The sequence below is a fragment of the Lynx rufus genome, unplaced genomic scaffold, assembly GCF_022079265.1.
Source record: "Lynx rufus isolate CCGP_SWC_20201006 ecotype Redwood Valley unplaced genomic scaffold, mLynRuf1.p SCAF_2, whole genome shotgun sequence".
Taxonomy (NCBI): domain Eukaryota; kingdom Metazoa; phylum Chordata; class Mammalia; order Carnivora; family Felidae; genus Lynx; species Lynx rufus.
Genome location: NW_025814834.1, coordinates 18,030,010 through 18,052,928, shown reverse-complemented (window position 1 = coordinate 18,052,928; position 22,919 = coordinate 18,030,010).

Sequence of the window (22,919 nt, the reverse complement as noted above, 5' to 3'; positions counted from 1 at the left end):
TGGGGGAGCCACACAGCCTCTACCAGATGTCCTCCCAGCAGGGGAACCACCTCTCCCCGTGTGGCCCCAAGACCTCTGGACTCCACTCTGCTCCTGGGGATTCGACCTTCCCACCAGAGCACCACCAGGTATTGAGCTGCGGAGTTTCAGACTCTGTGCTCCCTCTGTTTATAGAGTCTTAATGGAATTTAAACCCTCTCCTTTCCACTTTCTCCCTTTTTAATTCAGTCCCTGCGGCTGTTTCCACTTTTCCACTTTCTCTCCAGCTGCTTTTGGTGGGGGTGCTTTTCGCCTACTCTCTCCCCATCTCCTGTTCTCTCTCCACAAGCAAAAACAGCTACTTGCCCTCCGCAGCTTCTCTCTCCCCCAGTTCACCTCTCTGCACCACGTACCTGCTGCGTTCTGTGGTTCAGGTTGTGCAGATTGTTGTGTTAATCCTCAGATCAGCTTTCTAGGTGTGCAGGATGGTTTTAGTGTTGATCTGGCTATATTTCATGGATGTGAGACACACAAAAACTTCTAGGCTGTTCTGCCATCTTGGCTCCTCCCCCTAAATTTTTTTTTAATGTTTATTCATTTTTGAGAGAGGGAGCACAAGCAGGGTAGGGGCAGAGAGAGAGGGGGACAGAGGATCCCAAGCGGGCTCTGCATTGACAGCAGAGAGCCCAATGTAGGGCTAGACATCACAAACCCCGAGACTGTGATCTGAGCTGAAGTTGGACGCTCAACCGACTGAGTCACCCAGGTGCCCCTCGGCAAGTCTAAATTCTGTCAATTCTTTGTATGATGGTTTGGGGCCATATCTTCTCCACAGATTCTTTTTGCCAAGTCTAGTCTGCATTGATTCTGTCAATTAGTTAATGTCATACATTTTAATTTAATATTGGAATGAGTAGCTATGCCTGCAAGGTGTTGGTCTAGATATGTTCTGTGGGGCCGCAAAGATAAACCAGATTTCACTTCTTCCCTGAAGAGTTTATAGTCTACCAAGTTAGTATAGCAGAGGATGGGCAGGGACTCAAGTAACCAAGCAGTTACTATTTGGTACACTAAAGTAGAAAGTGATACAATGCAAAGAAAGAGGATATGAGGAAATTCCCCCAAATTCCCTGAAAGGGTTCTCTCCAGTTTGAGGGTTCCTTGAGATACACGATGTCTACCTGAGCCAGGAGAAGTCTGCTTTGGATTTCTATTTGTCTTTATTTCCTAGTTGTTGGGAAGAGGGCCTTCAAGGCAGATGTTGACAGCCGGTGTAAAATGGGATGGGCAGTTTGGTAAGCCTTACCTGTAGGAATGAAAGGGAAAGGCAGGAGTCCAGTGGTGCTTATGGCATCCAGCTCAACAAGATGTAAGGACCAGCAAGCAGGGCGGAACAGTCAGAGAGGCTGGTGAGCTTCCATAAAGCCTGTGACTTGTCTCACATTTATTATATTTGTTACCTCCTCCTCCCTAAGGTTTTCCTTCTGGGGATTTAGGGATTGAGGGTAAAGCCCTTTAGCAAGTGGGCTCAGTGCCTCTGTCTCTAGGAGCAGGGAGGAGGGAGAGTCTGAGGAGGCTGGGCCAGGCAAAGGAGAAGTGTGGGAGTCCACTGGCTAGAAAGAGAATCAAGAGAGAAGGTGAGCAGGCGAGGCCTGGCACCAGTTGGGCAGGAATATGACTTGGCCTCAGCATAGGAAAGCTTCTGGGGTCCCCAACACAAGCAGGGGTGAGTGATAGGGAGGTTCTGGGGTCAGAGAATTACTCTTGGCTTAAGGGATCGAGGCAGGTTGGTCCCATCGGAGGTTGACTGTTACTTGAGCCCTGAAAGACAATCCAGATCGGGCACATGAATTTTAAGGAAAAGAATGAGCGAAGGGCAAGGAAGAATGTGGAGAGGATGTGAAATAGACTCACTGGGTTTGGCTGGGCAAGAAGGGAAGGAGTGAAGGTTAGAATAGAAAGGTAGATTGGGGCCAGATCACGAAAGCTAAGGAGATTGGGCAATGGGGGAGGGTCATCGAAGGCTCTAGGAGGGTGTAAAGCTGTGCTTTAGGGAGCTCGATCTGGCAGCCATGTGGGAAGAGAGGTCGATGGGGAGGGAAATCAGGAAGCTGTTGCTCTGAGGTAGGAGAGACTGAGGTAATGCGGTCTGTATCAGGCAGGATTCGTTTCCTCCGTTTATGTCAGTAGCTTTCACAAGTTAAAAGCTTCTTTCTCTCTCATATAAAAGAAGTGGTAGTAAGCAGTCAAGAACTGACGTGTAGGCTCCATAGCTATCAGGGCCCCAGTCTTCTTTAGCTATTTGTCATTCCTAGAGAGATGCTGTTGTTATCAACACCGAGCCAGCAGCAAAACAGAGGAAAGGTGTAGAAGAACATGCCCTTTTAAGGAAACTTCCCAGAAGTTCCCCACCACACTTTTACTTATTTCTCATTGGTTAGAACGTGTCCCATGGCCACACCTAATCGGAGAGGAGTCTGGGAGGTGGAGTTTTTAGCTGGGTGGCCGTATGTTCGGCTAACACTGAGGGTTCTTTTATTAAGGAGAAAATAGGGAAAGGAGGGAGGGGGAAGGCAACTGCGAGACTCTGCGTCAGAGCCTGGATTTAAGTAGCAGCAGAAGGAATGGAGAGGAAAGGGAAAGTATGTGAGACGCTTAGTGACATAATGGCTGGGCTTAACCGCCGATTAGAAATGATATGGGGGTGTCTGGGTGGCTCGGTCAGTTAAGCATCGGCTCTTGGTATTGGCTCAGGTCATGATCTCACGGTGCATGAGTTGGAGCCTTGCGTCGGGTTCTGCGTGGACAGTGCTGTGCTTGCGGTGGCAAAGATAAAGAGAGACACTAGGAATACATAGATTCATATGCTCCTACCCTGTCTTTTCTCTACATTGTTTCCTCTTTCCCTTGAGTATATTTAACTGCTGTGGTGCTCAGTGATAGGTGGTAAAGAAAATGTGTTTAAATGAATTTCACACGTAGGCTTGGAAGAACACTGGAAATGCAGACAACCTGTCCCTTGTTTTGGTCATTGACAATTTCAAGCCTTGGCCAGGGGTGGGCACTGAGCGCTGGCCATGCCTTGTGGGGGCTGGGGGTGGTTCTGGGGGCTGCATCCTCGTAGATTTCCCAGCCCTTTCAGGAAGTAGACTGCCCAGAGCCTATGTTACCAGGTTCAAATGGGGCAAAAGGGGAAGGAAAAGCCAAGCAGGAAGCTTGTGGGGCCCAGAGCCTTGGGTAGCACATGCCTGTGAAAGCCTGGATGCCAAGTTAGGAAGGTGGGCTCTAGACAGATCAAAACAGGGAGCTTTCAGTATGGGGTCTGGGGGGCAGTGGGCAGCTCTGTGCTCCAAGGGCTTGGGGATATAGCTCTAGAAAGGACAGAAGGGATTTGTTTTGTGGCCAAATATAACTTGGAAACAATATCCTCTTGTCTCCTGTTGCTGCTTTGCAGAAAGCATGACTGAGGTCAGGTCTGTGCCAGGGCTGTAGACCAAGAATGGAGTAATGTCTGCAGAAAGAAGAGCAATTAGCAAATTCCTTAATTAGAGCTGGGTTCCTATTTCTCCAGTCAATTCCAATCATTTGCTAGGTTTTAACTTGGCTCCTTTGGCCTGCAGTGTGCATTCATAGAGTGCAGAAAATCAGGGCCTACTGATCTTGGGTAAAGTACGTAAGACCTGGTTTCCCCTTCTATAAAAATATTATCGCAAAAAACTTATTTTCTGAGACTATCGGGATCCATAGAATTAGTACATGAAAGTGTTGGCAAGATCTCAAGTTTATTTATCACGTTAGTGATAACGATGCCTTATTAGTCATTAATGCCTGCTAGTAAATGATTCTGTGCTTAAATTTCATGCTTCATTGAATTCCACTGACTTCCATTTCTCACCGAGGTGCTGTTCTGCACTGACACCTGTAATCAAAGCCTGGAGATTTACTTAGGTGCCAAAAGATTAATCTTGACAAAATTCATGAAGTTTCTAATTTTTTCCTGTTCACTGGGCATCAGCCATCATCCTTGGGATGTGACATCCTTCTCTTATTCTGATGGGAATTTGTATTTAAATATATTTTTAGAAAATATCTTGTGGAAAAATGCAGTATGTTGACTGTGGAAAAAGTGCTTTCTTTGAACAAAAATTTCACACTGGAATGAACCTCGGTATCTATATCATCTATATGTATATGTATACGTATATCTAATCTATATCTACATCTATAGTTTGGATATATCGTGCCTCCATTTTATTTTATTTTTTTAAAAATGTTTATTTTTGAGAGAGAGAGAGCGGGGAAGGTGCAGAGAAAGAGGGGCACAGAGGATCCAAAGTGGGTTACGTGCTGACAGCAGAGAGACTCATGTGGGGCTAGATATCACAGACCATGAGATCATAACCTGAGCCAAAATTGGACACTCAACTGACTGAGACACCGAGGTGCCCCATATACTGCCTCCATTTTAGGTTGTTACTGCATACTTCCGTCTTCCAGTCCTCATTTCCTTCTTTTCCTGCAACCAAGATCTAATTGCAAGAGAGAACACTCATCTGTAGTTATCCTGTTCTAAAAACACAGAGGAGTAAGATGTAGTTCTGTCCTCAGTAAGCTCACCACCCAGGACAGAAGACACACTCAAAAATAAATAATTATAATATGGTGAGACAAACACCATTAAATAAATAGATATGGGGTACAGAGGTGGCATTTCAACAGGAAGAAGCAAATGCATATTGGTATTTTAGCAGGAAGAAAATGCATTTTGGCATTATCCCCATCTAAATATGCAACCCCAGAACTCATTCATCACTCGGTAAAACTGACTCTCCTTGCTTGCGTTTAATGTTATTTAACAATCCTTTTAATTTCAGAGATTGAGAAGTAATTGGATTTTTATTAGTTCAGTCTCTTCCTTCTTTCATCTCATCGTACTTCTTAATCCCTTGTTTATGTATTTATAATGCAAAACACATTAGGTCATCCTTGCTGCCTCTATTATCTCCAATGATCTTTGCATGTACTGTTTCTGTTTTTTCATTATAAATCTTTAATGTGCATAACTATGTTCCTTTCTTTAAAATCCAACCTTGCCCCATTGGATTTGCAAAGGCCTGAAAGTTTGACAATACACTTGTTGGCAAGGCTATGAGGAAACAGATATTCTTGTACATCATTGGTGGGAACGAAAGATGGTGCAATTCCTATGGAGGGATATTTGGAAATATGCACCCAAACTATATGGGTATTTATCCTTTGCTCCAGCAATCCAACGTCTAAGAATTTATCCTGATATACCTCCAGCAATATGAAAATACAAATATATAAGTTTATTCACTTCTAAATACAAATATTTGTATTTGTCGTATTATTACGTTTATATTTCACAAATATTATATGATACAAATATCACAATATAGTATTTGTAATCACAAAGACATTGGAAACAGCTCAGTGTCTAGACAGAAAATTGAATGAGCTATGCTACTCACACACAGTGGAGGCTATGTAGTTGTGAACAAGAATGAGGAAAATCTTTATGAACAGTTGTGGAGTGATTTCTAGGAGATTTTGTTCATTGAAAAAAGCAAAGTACAAAAGAATATGTATATAATATATATATGACAGCACATATAACATAATATATATAGTATGCTAACTTTTGTGTAAGAAAGCAGGAAAATCAGAAAACATATATATTCGTTTATTTGTACAAAAGAAACCCAGGAAACATAAATCAGGAAACATTAAAGTTCGTTACTTTCAAGTGGTGGGGGTTAGGGCAAAAGAGAGATGGAGGGAGCGTTACCTCTGAGTGTTACCTTTTTGCATCGTTTTGACCTTCAGAAGCATGTTAATGTTCTAGATTCAAAAGTAAAATTAATAAGGATGGGAGCGGGAAAAATCCCTAAAACTGAAAGCAAACTGAAACAAATCACCCAATTATATTTCAGATAAATACCATAATCATACTGAAAAGAGAGGGAGAGGGAGAGACGGGGGGTGGGGTGGGGTGGGGTGGGGGAGAGAGAGAGAGAGAGAGAGAGAGAGAGAGGAAAGACTAATCCAAGTTACTTATGAACACAGTATTTGACTATATACCCTGTCTTAGGAAGAGGCAGGTGGGGGGATTGCACACAAATCCTGAATTCTTTTTAGTAGGCTTATTTTTTGCAATGCTGGGGACAAGCGATTCTGAAACAATTTTATATGTGTAATAGGATTGAGCCAATGGATAAATGTATTGTTGAGAGCCAGGGTTCTTACTAGGAAAGAAGGGACATAATATGGGATAGGAGAAAGAAAAAGAGCCTTTTTGGGATGGATCGAAATTAGGTCTATTTAGTGTGTACCATATTTCTAAAGCATGTGTGTGTGTGTGTGTGTGTGCATGTGTGTGTGTGTTTATGCATGTATATGCATGGGTGAATGTATATTTGTATGTATAAATGTGTACACACACATATATTACCTAGTTTTGTCTGCTGAAAGGGCTAAGAAGAAATAACACTTCAGTTACATTGAGTATGCCTGGTGCCCAGATATTGGTCTCTAATATCATTCCCCACTAAAAGGAGCCAGGGCTCCTGGGAGAACCAGCTGATTCCAGGGCTGGGGCAGGATAAGCGCTAAATAAGCCTGGAACATTTTGTTATCCTAGAAATTAAGAAAGTGCTCAAAAGAGATGGAAACACATCACAAGGACATGGGAGCCAGCTTGAAAGGACTCCTGCTGGTTAAATCAGAGACAATTTGAATAGAAAATAATGAAGTACTCTCATGAGTCATAATCCATTAAAAATAGGAATTCACGAGTCCATACCAATAACAAATGGATACAATAATAATAAATATATGGGGCAGAAGGGGGAGCTCTTGCTTATAATGAAATGCTGAATACCAACTGATGAGTTGGGAGAAGGTCCTAAAGTTGGAAAGTTAGTGTCTTGGAACCATTATGGTAAAGATTAGATCAAGCAAGAATCATCAATGTATGCTAAATTTAGGGAGAAATTTAGATTAGGAGCAAGATGTCCGTATGGTCTTAAAGTGTCTCCCACAGACTGATCTCTAGTTCTATGGGAAAAAATAGCAATTATGCAGTGGAGACATTCGACATTTTGACTGATCAAAATTTCCATCAGCCATGAGAGCAGATGGACATTATGTGCCTCTAAATGTGATATCCTGAGAAGGATACAAGCATCCGTTCTTGCCAAGAATGTATGACCTGAATTATGAGGAAACATTAAACAAACTCCAAATGAGAAGCAGTCTATTAAAAATGTGGAAGAGGGGAACTAAAAACGTTGTTGTCATGGGCACCTGGGTGGCTCAGTCAGGTGAGCATCGTCTGACTCTTGATTTCTGTTCAGGTCATGATCCCAGGGTTGTGGGATCAAGCCCTGAGTTGGGTTCCACGCTGAGCGTGGAACCTGTTTGAGATTCTCTCTCTCTCTCTCTCTCTCTCTCTCTCTCTCTCTCTCTCTCTCTCTCCCCCCTCTCCCTCTCCCTCTCTCCCCCTCTGTCCCTCTCTCTCTCCCTCCCCTCCCCTTCTTTCCCACTCACATGCTCTCTCTCTCTCAAAAAGAATGAATGAATGAATGAATGAATGAATAAATAAATAACTGTTGTTGTTGTGGATGATCAAGAAAGATTCTGGAAGTGTTCCAGATTAAAGAAGGATAAGAAACATGAGATCTAAATGCAATTCTTGACTCTGGACTGGATTCCATATGGGAGGGACAATGCTGTAAGGAAATTATTGGATCAGTTGACAAAAAATGGGATATAGGCGGTAAAGTATGTTCCAATGTTGAATTTACTGAAGTTGAATTTATTGAAGATGATAACCATCCTATAGTTATGTAACAGAATACCTGTTCAGAATGTCTTTGTGTGTAGAAAATAAAATAAATGTATTTAGGGGTAAGTGGCCATGATGTGTTTAACTTTCTCCAAAAATGATTGAATGGGGGAAAAAAAAAAGAAAAAAATACATAGAGAGAGGGTGGAGAAGAGAGAGAGAGACTGATCCAGATAAAAAGAAAATCAGATATTCTTTTACTATTTTCATTCTTGTGACTTTTCTCTAAGTTTAAAGTTGTTTCCACTTAAAAAGTTAAAAAATTCAGTTTTGCATATTTGGTGCAGGAACATTTATCTCCCTACAATTCTGTTCATTGGTTTTGGTTCTGGGACCACGTTGATGTCTGATCAGTTGTTAGAATATATCAGTAGTTAAGGAAAAAAAAACCTCACTTTTTAGGGGGGTAGTGAAGCCCTTTCTTTGCAAATGAAATCTTATATGGAACGTCAAGTTATAGAAGAGATGAAAGAAAGGCTTCACTGATTGAGGCATGAGTGTACTTGTTGGGAGTTTTAGAGTCCTGTCTACTTCACCTCCCCTTTCCAGAGGGGCATCTGTGAGACTCCTCTAGGGAAAGGAGTTTGACAACCACTGCTCTTAAGTAAACTGGGCATATGGTGCCACTGATCTCAGTATCCACTGACTGAGAATGACCATCCTGTAATAGAGGGGGAACCTCAGGATTACTTAAGAGCAGTTGACCTATGCTTTCTGAACATGTCCTAGTGTGTGCTTTCAGTGATAAATGATCAGTTCCTTTCTAGCCTGTCCTGTCCTTGGCCTATGCTTCACACTTGTATTCAGCAGCAAGGTCCTCTATGTCAAGCCCAGTGTGAGTTTGTTCCAAAGAATGGAGTTGTTTCCGAAGAAGTGTGTGTAGATAAGACTTGTGTAAATAGAATCACATTTTCTCACAGCTGCTTCATGGTTGTTTGGAATTCAGTTTCAAAAGGCTGGGGTGCCTCACAGATGGGATTTATGTTTATCCAACCATCTTCCTTTCCTTTGCTTTCAGGTAGTTACGAGTCTTTAACACATTTGGTGGAGAGGAACTTGGCATTTAAAAAAATCTTTGGCAAATCCTCTTGTAAAGTGATTTAATTCCCCCCCCCCCCAAGTTAACTGCTGTGAAAGTTGAAACCTCCATATATTTATATCTATTTTAAAACTCAAACCTGAGTCAACCAAAATTTAAGAGAATTATTTATTCAGCAAGCCTTGGAAAATTGTATGTAACAAATCTATTTTAAGAAAATGTGGCCATTTTAATGATGTGCCTCAAGTCTCTAAGGCTTTTTGGAGGGCCCGAGACCCTAACTACTACCTGTCCCGTTGTTCCCTGTCCCCTGTCCCCTGTTGTGAGAGGACAAGTCACCTATACAGTGAACTGGGTAAAGCTGACAACAGAGATTTCATCTCTTGTGACAATTTCTGTGGACTGGTAGTGGCTTTTTGGAGTCCTACATTGAGAGGGATTCTGGGGCATCTTCTGGCCTTGGTGAGAATGAGTTCCATGAACCATTTGTGATGTCTGCTTGGGGTATGGAATGGGGAAGTTATCCAGATGTAGGCAATATATGGGATGCTCCTGGCCTAAAAATAGCTCCCAGGGGTCTGTTTGGTTGGAAAGAACTTGTTTCCCCTTTGGACATGAGCACTGCTTTCTTACTAATCCAGGAACCTTGGTTTTAGTGCCCCAGATTAGATATGGGAGGAACTGGAGAGCCCTCCCTGAATCTTTGAGGGGTTTTTCCCGCACATCAATGGCACTCAACACCACAAACGAATTCTTAGTGGGTGGGATGGTAAAAGGCGGTGATAAAGCCCCCCTGTATCTGGGTTCAATTGGTTGTCATGTCCATCTTGAAATTTTAGATTCCTAGTTTTTTTTTTTTTTTTTAAGATTTCCAAACCCTGAAATTCTTTGTGCAGTGCAAACTCATGGATGTCTCCTTGTAATTTAAGTGGCATGAAAAGGTGACCCTGGCAAAGCCCAACGTCCCTTAGAGACTTCCTCAATACTGAGGCATAGGAAGCAGAACAGAATTCAGAGACCATTCCTCTGTGAAGCTATACCCTGCCCTTCACATGGGTGGAGAATTCCCTGCCTTTAATCTCTGAGCGTTTTGTGCCTCTTAGGTTAGCTAGGTAGTGTTGCTTGACAGACTGGCCACTGATGCTCCCCTCATCCATCAGTTCAAGAACCTTTCTTTTTTATTTTTAAATGTTCATTTATTTTGAGAGAGAGAGAGAGAAAGCGAGTGAGCATGAGTGAGCAGAGAGGGAGGGAGAATCCCAAGCAGGCTCCGTGGGGCTCAATCTCACAAATGGTGAGATCATGACCTGAACGGAAATCAAGAGTCTCCCTGCTTAACTGATTGAGCCACCCAGGTGCCCCGATAAGAACCTTTCAACAAACCTTTAATCAGTAAACATTTTTTGGAGAGCAATTATTATGTCTTGCTTTTCTTTGTTTTCTCACAGTTTCTGGCAGTGTTGCACACTAATACCCCAATATGTGTTTGCATACTGAATTGTTTAAAAAAGACCCGTTTTGGGACTTATTTTTCAGGTTAAGAAAGGGCTGGCGGAGCAATGTGAATCCAGGCGATTCAGGAAAGAACTGGGTCTTCTCCCTGGCGTTGTGTCTTTCCCCCTTCCCTCCCTCCAGGTGTTTGGTTTGGGGTTATTTTTGCAAATCTGCAAAGACAACTGCCCGAAGCCCCCAGGCTGGAGGGATTCTTACTGGGAGGCAGGGAATTAAAGGCAGTACTCAGAAGGATTCAATGCATGTTTTATTCACAAACAGCCCCTTAAAATAAGGACGACTTTGTGTGAATGTTGTCATATTTCCCAAGAACACATGCTTGAATTAGCCCCTGCATCCTCCCGACCCTCCACCCTCCGTCCCTGAAGCAGAAAACAACTCCCCATTTCTGCACTCCTTTCCGGTCAGACCCTGTTTACAGTGAAGCTTGGTCAGACTCTGTTTACAGTGACTCTCCCCTGGGTATTTCTAACTCGGGGCCAGACCAATAAACAGGAGCTCAGGGGCAGAAATACCTCCACCCAAAGAAGTCCTGGGTGGAGGAGGGTCCCCAGATAGGAGCAAGAATAGCTGTGGACAATTGTGAGCTGGAGTTTTAGGGCAACACTCCTTGCTTTCCGGGAGAAGGACCCACATTCCTGTTTCCAAAATCCCGTAAAACGGCTCTTCCCGGCTTCCCTTTCTGCTGCATCCTTCCCCCTTCGCCGAGGAATCTGACGACCTTTTAATTAAAAAGTTGAAGCTCGGAAGAACAAATGACATGGATTGATACGTTTTCTTTCTTTAATTAAAAGAAACTGAAAACACATTAAAATTTCAGTTTCAGAGCATTTTCAGGGGATTCTTCTTGAACCTACTGTCCCAGTTTTGTTCCAGCCAGGTGGGTCGTCTTGACGTGACCATGGGATGAGATACTTGCTTGCAAGAGTCCAAGAGAATGATTTTATTGTTTAGCAGAGATGGAAACAAAACCCGGGGCATGTAATAATTTTGAATCCAGATAACTTTTTAACTTTTTTTTTTAAAGGTTGAGAACTTTTCTTTTCTTTTCTTTTCTTTTCTTTTCTTTTCTTTTCTTTTCTTCTTTCTTTCTTTCTTTCTTTCTTTCTTTCTTTCTTTCTTTCTATTCTTTTTGAGAGAGAGAGGCAGAGAGAGAGAGAGAGGGAGAGAGAATTCCATGAGGAGCAGAGAGGGGTGGGGGAGGAAGGGGGGAGAATCCCATACAGGCTCCCCACTGTCATCGTGGACCCCAAAGTGGGGCTTGAGCTCACCAACCGTGAGATCATGGCCTGAGCTGAAGTCAGATCCTTGATGGACTGAGCTACCCAGGCCTGCTGAATCCAGATAACTTCACTATAATAACTGACTGGACCCTGAAGTCTGACAGCTTCTCTAGAACTCCTGTATGGAACTATACCTGCCTGGCCCTCCAAACTCCCGTCCTGTCTCTTTCTCCTTCCTTCACCAGGCCCCAGGCCTTCCTTAGACTTGCCCGGCCCTTTGCCCTTACACCTCAGGGTTGCCTCTGGGTGCTGAGGCACCCAGCACCTCTCCAAGGAGGAGGCTCCCCTCCCAGCCCCTGCAGGCATTCTAATTGAGGGTGATCAATAATATGCTTCTTCTTCTTGGGGTGCCCCGGTGGCTCAGTCGGTGAAGCATCCGACTTCGTATCGGATCATGGTCTCACAGTTTGTGATTTGAGCCCCGCATCGAGCTCTGTGCTGACAGCTCGGAGCCTGGACCCTGTTTCAGATTCTGTGTCTCCCTCTCTCTCTCTCTCTCACTGCTCCTCCCCTGCTTGCACTCTGTCTCTCTCTTTCAAAAATAAACATTAAAAAATTAAAAAAAAATGTTTCTTCTTATTTTTCATTTTAGCTTCCGTTTCACTTTCTTCAAAGTGTTCATCAAAATTTATAATCATTTTATGTGTTAGTTCACTTGTTTTTTGGAATGTAACGTCTTTGAAGGCAGGGACTCCGTCCTCCTGCTTCAGCAGTGTTATCGGTTACGAATACTTGTGGAAGACGTGAGCCTGTGAACCTTGGGAGGTCCCTAAGTGGAAGTGGCAGGAGTAAAACACACGGGGACCATTGTGCCGGGAGCCAGGCTGGTGAGGAGAGGGGCTTCTGTCAACAGGCTTCCTGCCCCTGCAGCAAGTCAGGCTGGGTCAGGAGGTTCGAGGGTGGAGAGCCTCCGAGAAGAAAAGTTAAGCTCCTTCTGATCCTGGCGCTCTCTGATATCCTAGTGGTGAGGTCCGAGAGAGTCAGCTCAGGTGTGGCCTTGAGGTTGTATCTTTTCTGGCAAAAGGCGAGGGTGTGGCTCATAGTTACCACATTCAATGTTAGATGTGTGGCTTGGAGTTTTTCCTGGAAAAATGCAGCTTTTTAATAGCAGACATTCAGAAAGCCATGACGGTGTCTTTTCAGCCAGATATGGTGCTGGAGTCGGGAGGCACAGGGATGAAGGGGACAAGTGACTCAGTGTCTGGAGAGGAGACTTGATGTGTCAACAATTATAACACACAGTGACAAGTGCTGTCACGGAGGTGCAGGTGCGCCTTAGGGAGGGCAAGGGCGGCAGTGGGTGTGTGTGGGGGTGGGGTGGGGGAGGCTTTCCAGAAGGGTCAGCCTTAGCCTGCTGCATCCTTACTGGCTCCTTAAAAGAGGATTTGGTGACCTCTGCTGGGGGCTGAGACCTCTGGCCTGAACGGAGCCCACTGGTGCCAGGAGAGGGGAGATTTGTTCAGAGCCAAGAAGGCTTTCTAAAGTAAAATATTGGCTTTAGGAGATAAAGCTTGAAGGAGACTTGATAAAAAGTGGAGGGACTTAGACCCAATAGCAGCTAGAAACTGCTTTCTGGAAAAGGCCAGGGAGTGGAGAAGCCTGGTGGGATAGGGATGGGGAAACGAGAGCCACGAGTAGCACCCTGGGTGGGTAAGTGGAAATGGAGTCCTAGCCAAGTGGCTGAATGTTTGGCTGGGGGTTTGGACTGAGCAATTCTCCCTCTAGAAGTTTATTCTTGGGAACTGATCAGATACACGTGCAAAGATATCTACTCCTTCATTGATGGTAAACACTAGAGCAACTAAACACAGGCATCGATTAAATAATTTATAGTATACCTGGTATGCATCATTAAAAATGATGGTTTTGGGGGGCACCTGGGTGGCTCAGTCAGTTGAGCATCTGGCTCTTGGTTTTGGCTCAGGTCATGATCTCACTGTTCGTGGCTTTGAGCCCCTCTTTGGACTCTGCTGACGGTTCAGAGCCTGCTTGGGATTCTCTCTCCCTCTCTCTCTTTTCCTCCCCTCCCTCCCTCACACACACACACTCTCTGTCTCTCAAGATTAATAAAATAAAGTTAAAAAAATGATGGTATAGTTTTATTATTTTTATATAGGGATGGAAAGACATTCAAGAGATATTGATAAGTAACAAGACCAGATTACAAAACAACATTAAAAACATATAAAGCACTGGCAGGAAACACAAAATGCTCACAGTGGAGGGGATTAAGAACAACTGTTTATTTTTTGCTTTACACTTTTATGTGGTTCCCCACCCCCCACAATGAGCAGCCATTAAATTTACAACCAGAAAATCAGTAAAGTTATTTCCATTTTGAAAGGAAAAATCCACAGGGTTTTAAGAGAGACGATTAGGGCTAGAATCCCAATTGAGTAAGTAACTGCTAGAAAATGCTGCATTACTCATTCATGATTTTCCAAGGAGATCCTCTCGGTAGGCAGGGGCTCTGGATCTTGTGGTTTTTGACTCAGGGTGGAATGATACATTTTTCTTTGAGTTTGCTCCCCAGTACTGACCTAGGGATGGGGATGTGGTCCCCTTTTAAGGCTCTACAAGCCTTAAGCCTAAGAAGGGGGGCACCACGCTCCCCGAGTGATTCTTTATGCTGGCTGCAGGTTAGAATCACTGGGGACCTGGAAATAATACCTGTGCCCAGATCCCGCCCCTCAGACCAATTAAAGCCTGGCATCTAGTGCTGAGGCCCAGGTAACAGGCTCAGGTGGTGCTTTTCTGCAGCCAGGGTCCAGTGCACCCTGATTAGGGGATAATGAATGAAAAATAAGCAGCATAAATTTGGATCAGTGTTTTCAAGGCATGCCAGCCCTGAGTATTGATCTTTGGAAAACAGATTCCTTGGTCCAATACTTCTGTCCCTCCTTCTAGGAAAAATCTGGAAGCACAAGAGCAAATAAGGGCTCTTGGAAGTTCCAAGGTAAAAACATCTGTTTGATTTAGTTCACCTGGTGTTTCCCTTTGTACCTGACCATGGAAACTTTTGTCTTGGGTGACCCTTTATCTTGGGTTACAGTGGGCTGGCAGCGAGGGCCTGGAGTCTTTCTTGTCTGCCACATAGTTTGACCACCCTGTGGGCACACTTCTCCACCATGTCCCTGGAACACTGGTAAGACCAAAGCAGATCTTTGGACATAGAGGTTTATAAAGCTGGAACTTTGGGGTAAGCCTGTTTCTGGCTGGAGCACTTGGCCAGGGACTATGGAGGGGTGATATGCTGCCTACAAAGTCAGGTGTCCACAGGAGGAAAATGAGGTCAAAAGAGGTTGTTGATTGCCGTATTCCAAATCACAAAGCCTGAAAGGGACTAAAGTCCAGACTTCCTGCTTCTCATTCAGACGCTCCCCCCTTTCCCCCCACCAACTTAAAGGCATTACCTCAGGCATTTTATGATCTTTGAATAAAGGAGTACTGCCAAGATTAATGGGAAGTTCCGGCCTTCTTATCCCATTTTGTGTTCCTATCTCCATCTGCCAAGAAGACACCCAAAGCTCTAAATATCATTTGGTTGTAAGGAATGTTTAGAATTGAAGAGCTGGTTGACACAATTAAAAGCTTCCAGAAGGCTGTTATGGCGCCAGTTATTTACTTAGCGATAGCAAGCTATTTAAATTTCATTATGGAGTAGAAAATAGGGAGATAAGAACAAAATATGGTCAGGCTGACTGTGACCTCAAAACCCCTGCTCCTTTAGTTCATAAAAGATAGCAGAAGCAGAACATTCTGATTCAAGGATCGTTTTGTTAAACGGTGCATTCTCTTAAATGAAATTGTTTCTTAATCTCTTTGTGGGCTGCTAATGGGCCATTTATCGAGACATTCCAAGGCAAAGGGAATCTGGGCCTAATAGGGCTGCTGGTCTGGGGAGGGGTCCGTCTGTACTGCAGGTGGTTGGACAAATGACTCAGTATCTCCCTGCCTTGAGCAGACTGAGGTTTCTCGTTGTAAAACCATAAACATCCCCCATCCACAAGGCAAAGAAGCAATGTTTACTCCTTTATTCTCCTTACTCCTTTATATATATATTACTTCAATCGTTGAAACTCTCCCTTCTCCCTCCCTGCCCCCCAGTCCCCTTTCAAGACCATTCTCTAGAGTAATTTTAACCATAACATTTCCAATGGCACAACTTTTCATTGTGTTCTTCTTACGGAAGAACTGGAAGGGCTGGAGGGTATGGTAGGGTGGGGGATCTGATTCAAGGGATTGTCAAAAGGGCACTTAAATATATATAGTTGAGGAATAATTTACATACAGTAAGATTCACCCTTTTTAGTATATAATTTTATGAATTTAACAAATGAATTCAGTTATATAACTACCGCTGAAATATATATATATATATATATATATATATATATATATATATATAAACAGTTCCATCACTCCCAAAAGTTTCCTTTTGCCTCTTTGTTGTCAAATCTGCTTTTCACCTCTGGTTCCTGGTGACCACTGATCAGTTTCTTATTCCATAGTTCTTCCTCTTCTAGAAAGTCATACATGGAATCACATGGTAGGCAGTCTTTTGAATATGGCTTCTTCCACTTAGTGTAATAAATTTGAAATTCACCTGTGCTGTTGACTGTGTTAGTTGTTGTGACTATTTCATGGTATATGTGTATGTTTATCCATTCACCACTTAGAGGACATTGGGGTTGTTTCCAGTTCTTGGCAATTATGAATAAAACTGCTATAAACATTCACATATAGGTTTTTATGTGGGTATATGTTTTCATTTCTTTTGAATAAAAATCTAGGAGTGGTATTGTTAGGTCATATGGCAAGATTATGTGTAACTTTATAAGAACTATGTTTAATTTTACCAGAACTTTATATGTTTAACTTTATAAATAATACTTTTGATTTTAATTTGTTTTTTTTATTTAAACAATTACATCAAAATGCATTGATTTAATTGTTTTTAACTTATGAAAGGCTATCATGCTGGGGTAATCTTTTGAGGCATTTTTTTTCCCACTTAGTTTCATAGTTTTAAGATTTATTCCTATTTTGACATCTGGCTGTGAGTGTAATATTCTTGCACATTCTACTGATAGGCATTTGGCATATTGGTTTACAGATTTCTCTTTTCTTTTTTTTTTTTTTTTAAGTGTATTTATTTTGAGAGAGAGAGAGAAAGAGTGTGAGCAGGGGAAGGGCAGAGAGAGAGGGAGAGAGAGAATCTCAAGCAGGCTCCTTGCTATTATCACAGACCCTGATGCAGGGCTCAGACTCACCAACTGTGAGATCATGACCTGAGCCAAAATCAAGAGTCAGATGCTCAACTGACTGAGCCACCCAGGCATCCTGGTTTCCAGATTTTTCTAGAGTTTTGTTTTACTACTGACATTCTTGTATATGTCTCTTGTGTTAGTTATGAATATTACCCCAAACTTAGGGGTTTAGGATAACACACATTTGTTATCTTGAAGTTTCTGTAAGTGGAGAGTCTACATATGGCTTATCTGGCTCTTCTGCTTCAAGTCCTCACAAGCAAGCGGGACTGTGGGCTAATCTCAGGGCTTGACTGGGGAAGGATTTGCTTTCAAGCTTATGTGGTTGCTGGCAGGATTCTGGTCCCTGCAGGTTGTCAGACGGAGGGCCTCCGTTTCTTGCTAGCTATCAGTCAGAGGTGACCCTCAACTTCCTAGCATGCTGAGGGAAAACCTGCTAGCATGGCAAATGTTAGTCTTATGTAACATGGTCACAGAAGTGACATCCCATCACCTTTGCCATATTCTGTTGGTTCAAAGCAAGTGTGTGTGGGTCTTGCTCATACTCAAAGGGAGAAGATTGCCCAGGGGCATAAGTACCAGGAAATAAGTATAGTGGGGCCCACTTTACGTCATTTGTTCCACACAGACACGGTTTTCCCTTGGGTTTGTAGCTGGGAGTGTAATTGCTGTGTTTGAGGGAACTCTTCTATTCCTAATGATGCTCTTTACTTAAAGACTATCTCCTCTGGAATTCATATAGCTAAGTCCGCTTCCTTTTGGCTAATATTTGCCTAATATTCCATTCTTTTGCCTCCAACCCTTGCACATCCTTATGTTTGAAGTATGTCTTTTATAAATAGCACATATCAGAATTTAAAAAAATAAGGTGATTTCAACATGCAGCCAAGTTTGAGACCCCTCGTCACGACTAGATTGTGATTCTGGGAGTCTGAAGGAGAAGGAATATGGAAATAACTTCCAGGGGTCAGTTGGTTCCCCTGTGTTTTTTTCCTTTCTTCTGAGGACATCTGTGCCATTCTCTGTCTTAGGAGGAGGGGTGCAGGCACTGTTTGCCACAAAGAGACGAGGGGATGTCTGGGGGAGGCAGGAACAGAATCCCATCTATTCTTCTATTTTCTCACAAGCCTGCTGGGCTGGGTCCTGCCCTGGACAAAGCCAGCACTCCAGAAACACCAGTCTGAAACAGCCCTGGTAAACTCTGGGAGCTTCTCACAACTCTTTACTTTTCTGTTCTTGTGGTGTGGATGGGGCTGGGAGACTGGGGGTGAGGACCCAGCAGTCATGCTGGTTCAGCATCTTGGCCTGAACTAGGGCTATTCAAGGTGTGATCAGCAGACCACAAGTATCAGCATCCCCTGGGAGCTTGTTAGACATGCACACTCTCAGGCCCCACCCTGGACCTACAGATTCACAGTATGTATTTGAACAAGATCCCCAAGTAATTCTCATGCACATTACAGTTTGGGAAGCACTGCCTTGCAGGGCACAGATGCTGAATAAATACATTTAAATAGAATCAGGCACCTTTTTGACCAAGTACCTCTCAGTTTGCTTGGTCCTGTTGTGCCTGTAAAATGTTGATTTTGGTTCTTTGATTTGAGCTTTCTCTGCCCTAGGCCAGAATTCAACAAGGCTGGGTTTGCCTACCATGCAGACAGAGTTTTAAAACAGAGTTCTTTAGTTTAAGAAAAACAATGCTCCAGTAGCACCATCTACCTCTAGGTTTTAGCACTCATTGCTACTGTAATTTTATATTTACTGGTGTGAATAGCTGATTGATGTCTGACTCCTGCCTAGTATTGGAAGCTGCGAAAACACTAGGAAGGTATCTGGCTTCATTAGCCATCATCTCCCCAATGCCTAGCACGATGCATGGCATACAGCAGGTGCTTAATAAATATCAGACCAGAGAAATGAGCACTTGTAGAGACCTATTTATTTGATGGTTGTCTATTGAGTACAATTATGATATTAATGATTATACTTGCAAAGAGTTCTTTTGTGAAGAAATATATATATGGTTTTGGGAGTATGTTTTTCCATTATTACTATTTCTTGTCACTAATATTAAATCCAGCTACTTGAATTTTTAAAGTCTTATGTTTATTAAAAAAACTTGAATGCATACTGGCATTTAAATAAATGCTAATATTTAGTATTAACCAATTTCTTAATTCAGTGTCTACATTATTTTTTCATAAGACAAAACAAAAAATGTTGCCTTCAAGGGATTTCACATCTCCTTGGTACACTTAGAAAAGAAGAAACACATTTGTTATATGATATAAAAAAGCAAGTGGGTGCAGGGGTCATGGCATGTGCTGAGAATGAATCCTATTTGGATTATTTCTATTATAATTTTTCTCTCCTTTCCTACTCCAGTTTAGGCCCAGGACAGCAGCCCAACCAATTAATATGAAGTTTACTCTTCCCCTTCTCTGTCCTCTCTGCCAGATATTTATTTTTAAAATTAAATTTAGTTAATTAGAAAAATTTTTTTTTTTTTTTGAGAGAGAGTGAGTGGAGAAGGGGTCAGAGAGAAAGAATCCCAAGCAGGCCCCATGTCCAGCATGGAGCCCGAACGCTGGGCTCGATCTAGATCATGACTGTGAGATCATGACCTGAGCCAAAATCAAGAGTTGGATGCTGAACCCACTGAGCCATTCAGGTGCCCCTCTGCCACATTTTTAAAGGTGTTGATCATGAAAGAGGCTTGCTTCTTCTCAGACCAAGAGAAATGAGAGGCAAGCGTGCACTTGCTTAAGAAAATCATCTGACAAAAATCCAGCCTTTTATTACGTAAGGCATGTGAACGTGCATTTAAATAAGCACTATTTAATTTGAACATTATATTTTATTGGTAAAGACAGAGCATAGGTTCCATTATGCTGGATACTGATGTCTTTTATTGTTACAGTTCCCAAAAGCTAGGTGGTTCCCCCCAATTCATAGAACTCTAAATAGGGTTCCCAGTCTGCTTTCTTGTGTGTCTTCTTTTTTTTCCTCCCTTCAACAAGCCTGATTACATACACATAATCACTACATGTGTGGCAGCACTAGACAATTAAAAAAATTAGATTTTTAAAAGGTCTTGCCCAGCTTTTCTCTGGAAAACTTGAAATGAAGTATTTTGCTTTAAACTTGGCAAAGCTAAAGACCAAAGTGATGTCTGTGATCGGGGAAAGTCTGACTAACAATCGAATACTATTACAGGGCCAGTAGCATCACACATGCTTTTTGCTTGTCAAAGGTGATGAAAGATACGCAGAGGGCCAAAATCAAGCAACATAATGAGAACACCATGGAAATGATTTTGTTTTGAGCGTTGCTGAGTTTTAAAGCAAAGTAATTTATTTCAAATTTTTCATTAGACATTGAATTGTAAATTGTGGAGACTCTTTTGAAAATGCTTAATTTTTAATTCCTAAAATGAGCATTCATCTAACAAATGTAAACCTTAATGAGACATTTAGGGGAGGGGGCTGCACTTTCATTTATTCTAATTAGCCTCTACTTTCAAAATCGGTTGCAAATTCTTCATTTCATTAATGACATATCAAAAAAAAAGAAAAAAATAAATTATTGAGTTCTGGGTGAAAGCATTTATTTATTTTTTTTCTGGAGAATAATTACTAAACACAATAAAAACCTCACTGAATCTCATTTCTACACAGCATTAAAGAGTTTCTGGGCCAAACAATGATTTTTTGCTGAAAAGTCTGTAAAAATAACTAGTGTGGAAAAAATGATCATGTGTTCATGGAGGACATTACACACGCTTACCTCCCCAACTCTGCTCACTTTTTTCTTTGCAGAGTTGGGAAAATAACCAGATTATAAAAACCTCCCAATTTGACCAGCAGAGGTCACCCTTTCTCCTTTATTGTTCCCAATAACCGGTTTCTCTGCTGTGATTCCTCAGTCCAAGGAAATGCAGAGGTTTCGGCCGCAAGCACAGCCAGAGGGCTGGTGGAAATATATGCATCATTCACACTGGCTGCATCTTCTTACATAAGCACTGTTGAGACATATTATCTACCTGGACTTTTAAATAGATAACTTGCATACATACAGTAAGAACCTTTAGGTTATGTATAATAATCCTATTCTTTAGTTCATCTACTTCAAGTGTTGTTCAATGCTTACTGGTGCCAGCTCAAGTTCTGCCCATTTCTCTGACTCATGGCCCAAAGAGTAGGGTCTCCCAACCCCCTGGAGGTGATTGCCATGAGTCCTCAGAGAATATCCCCTGGTGAGTTTCTGCAGGGGAAAGAGGAGGAATTAAATTGGGTGAGGATTGACCAAGCACGGAGCCCAGCACCAGGTACTACAAGGTAAGCTCGAGAGGAAGAGACCTCAGTCTCAGTTTTTGCCTGTGGTTTTGTTTTGGAAACAAAAGCATACATTTGTAGTTCATTTGAAGACTAACATTGAACTGCAGAATGAAGTTCTAGATGGATTATGTATGCGTGTCCAGAGAATGGGTCAGTCCATAACTATAATCTACAGAAGGCTAGAGGTGGTCGCGTGATCGAATTGCTTCCATCCTGTTGCCTTATACTGGGGGAGATGGGAGTGGGGTGGGGAGAGGTACACGTGTCTGGCCAAATCCAAAAATGGGAATTCCTTTTGTCTTCCTCCCTTTATGGGGGAAATAATAGGCATTTTCTTGGGGTCCCTGGGGAAATTGGGCTTATTGGTTTTACATGAAGGTCTTTTCTCAATTCCCTCCCTGTTTCCCTTCTTTTCTTTTTTTCTGTAAGTCAAAGTTTTAGTTGGCATTTTAGAAGTTTAAAAATAAGGTGGGTTTTGGGGATTCTCTGTGGCTGTTGCTGTTCCCTTGAGCTCGAGGTAGCATGCCGGCAACGCACAGGGGATAAAGTAGTGCTTCCTTAACAGAATTGCTCTTATCCGTTCTGGGAAGGAGGACAGCCGAACGACCATGGCAGTGGACCTCCATTAATGCATATGAGGTGACACATCCCAGAGAGGAAAGTCTGCTGTGTTCCTGACATCACCCTCTGGGGTCCTCCTTTTTCTGCTCACTGGACTTCTCTGGTCCTCCCAGCTGGTTCTGCGCAGGGTCACCTGCTATCTGCTCTATGTGACTTGTAGAAGTATCCTAGAGTCATCTGGTACTGTGGATAAAAAGGCAGGAATTTTGCAAGCTGCTTTTTCAACCATCGGTAGCTTGAATTCAGCCGTGGTGGGAATATTTACAACACAGAAATTGGCAAACACTACGCGTCAAGCCCGCCCCCTGCTGGCGTACCCGTATGCCACAGCCTACATGCCCTTCTGTGTACTAACTGAAACCTACTCACGTCATTTTTTTTTTTAACAGTGACACCCACAAATATTTACCAGAAAAAAAAGAGACACAAATAGCCTGACTTCCTTCTGCTCCTTCTTCAAAAGTGTTGAGACGAAAGTTTTTTATCAAGTGCAGATTTCTGCTCTTAATTTTAACCAGAGTTTGTTGAAAAGACAGGCAAGTTGTCCCAGCTTTCAAGCACAGTCTGATTCCTTTCTTTAAGCCCACACTAGCCCAATTTCCTTTTAAAATCCCCCATTTTCCTCTTCCTGTCTCCTCTGGCTTCCTGAGGGTAACTGTCCCCTGACATTGTCTCTACCCTAAGGCATCAGACTCTCCACTGGTTCTTTTTGGCTCCAGAAGCCAGTCTAGGTCTGCAGACCCACCCGGGCTGTCTGCTCTCCTCAGGTTTGTTTGTGAGGAACAATGGCTGTTTCTGATTTCCCCACAGCATCATCCTCTTATTTCTTGACAGGTCAAATCTGGACTCCATGGCATTACACCTGGACTCCTGGCATTGCTGAGGCAACAGTCTAGAGGGAGAGGAGAGTAGTTCGCTCACTGGCTTCCTCACCCAGACAATAAGCACTGTTCCTAACCACTCTGGGGAAGGTACAGCTACACAGTCCCAGGGGCTGCATGTTAGAAAAAG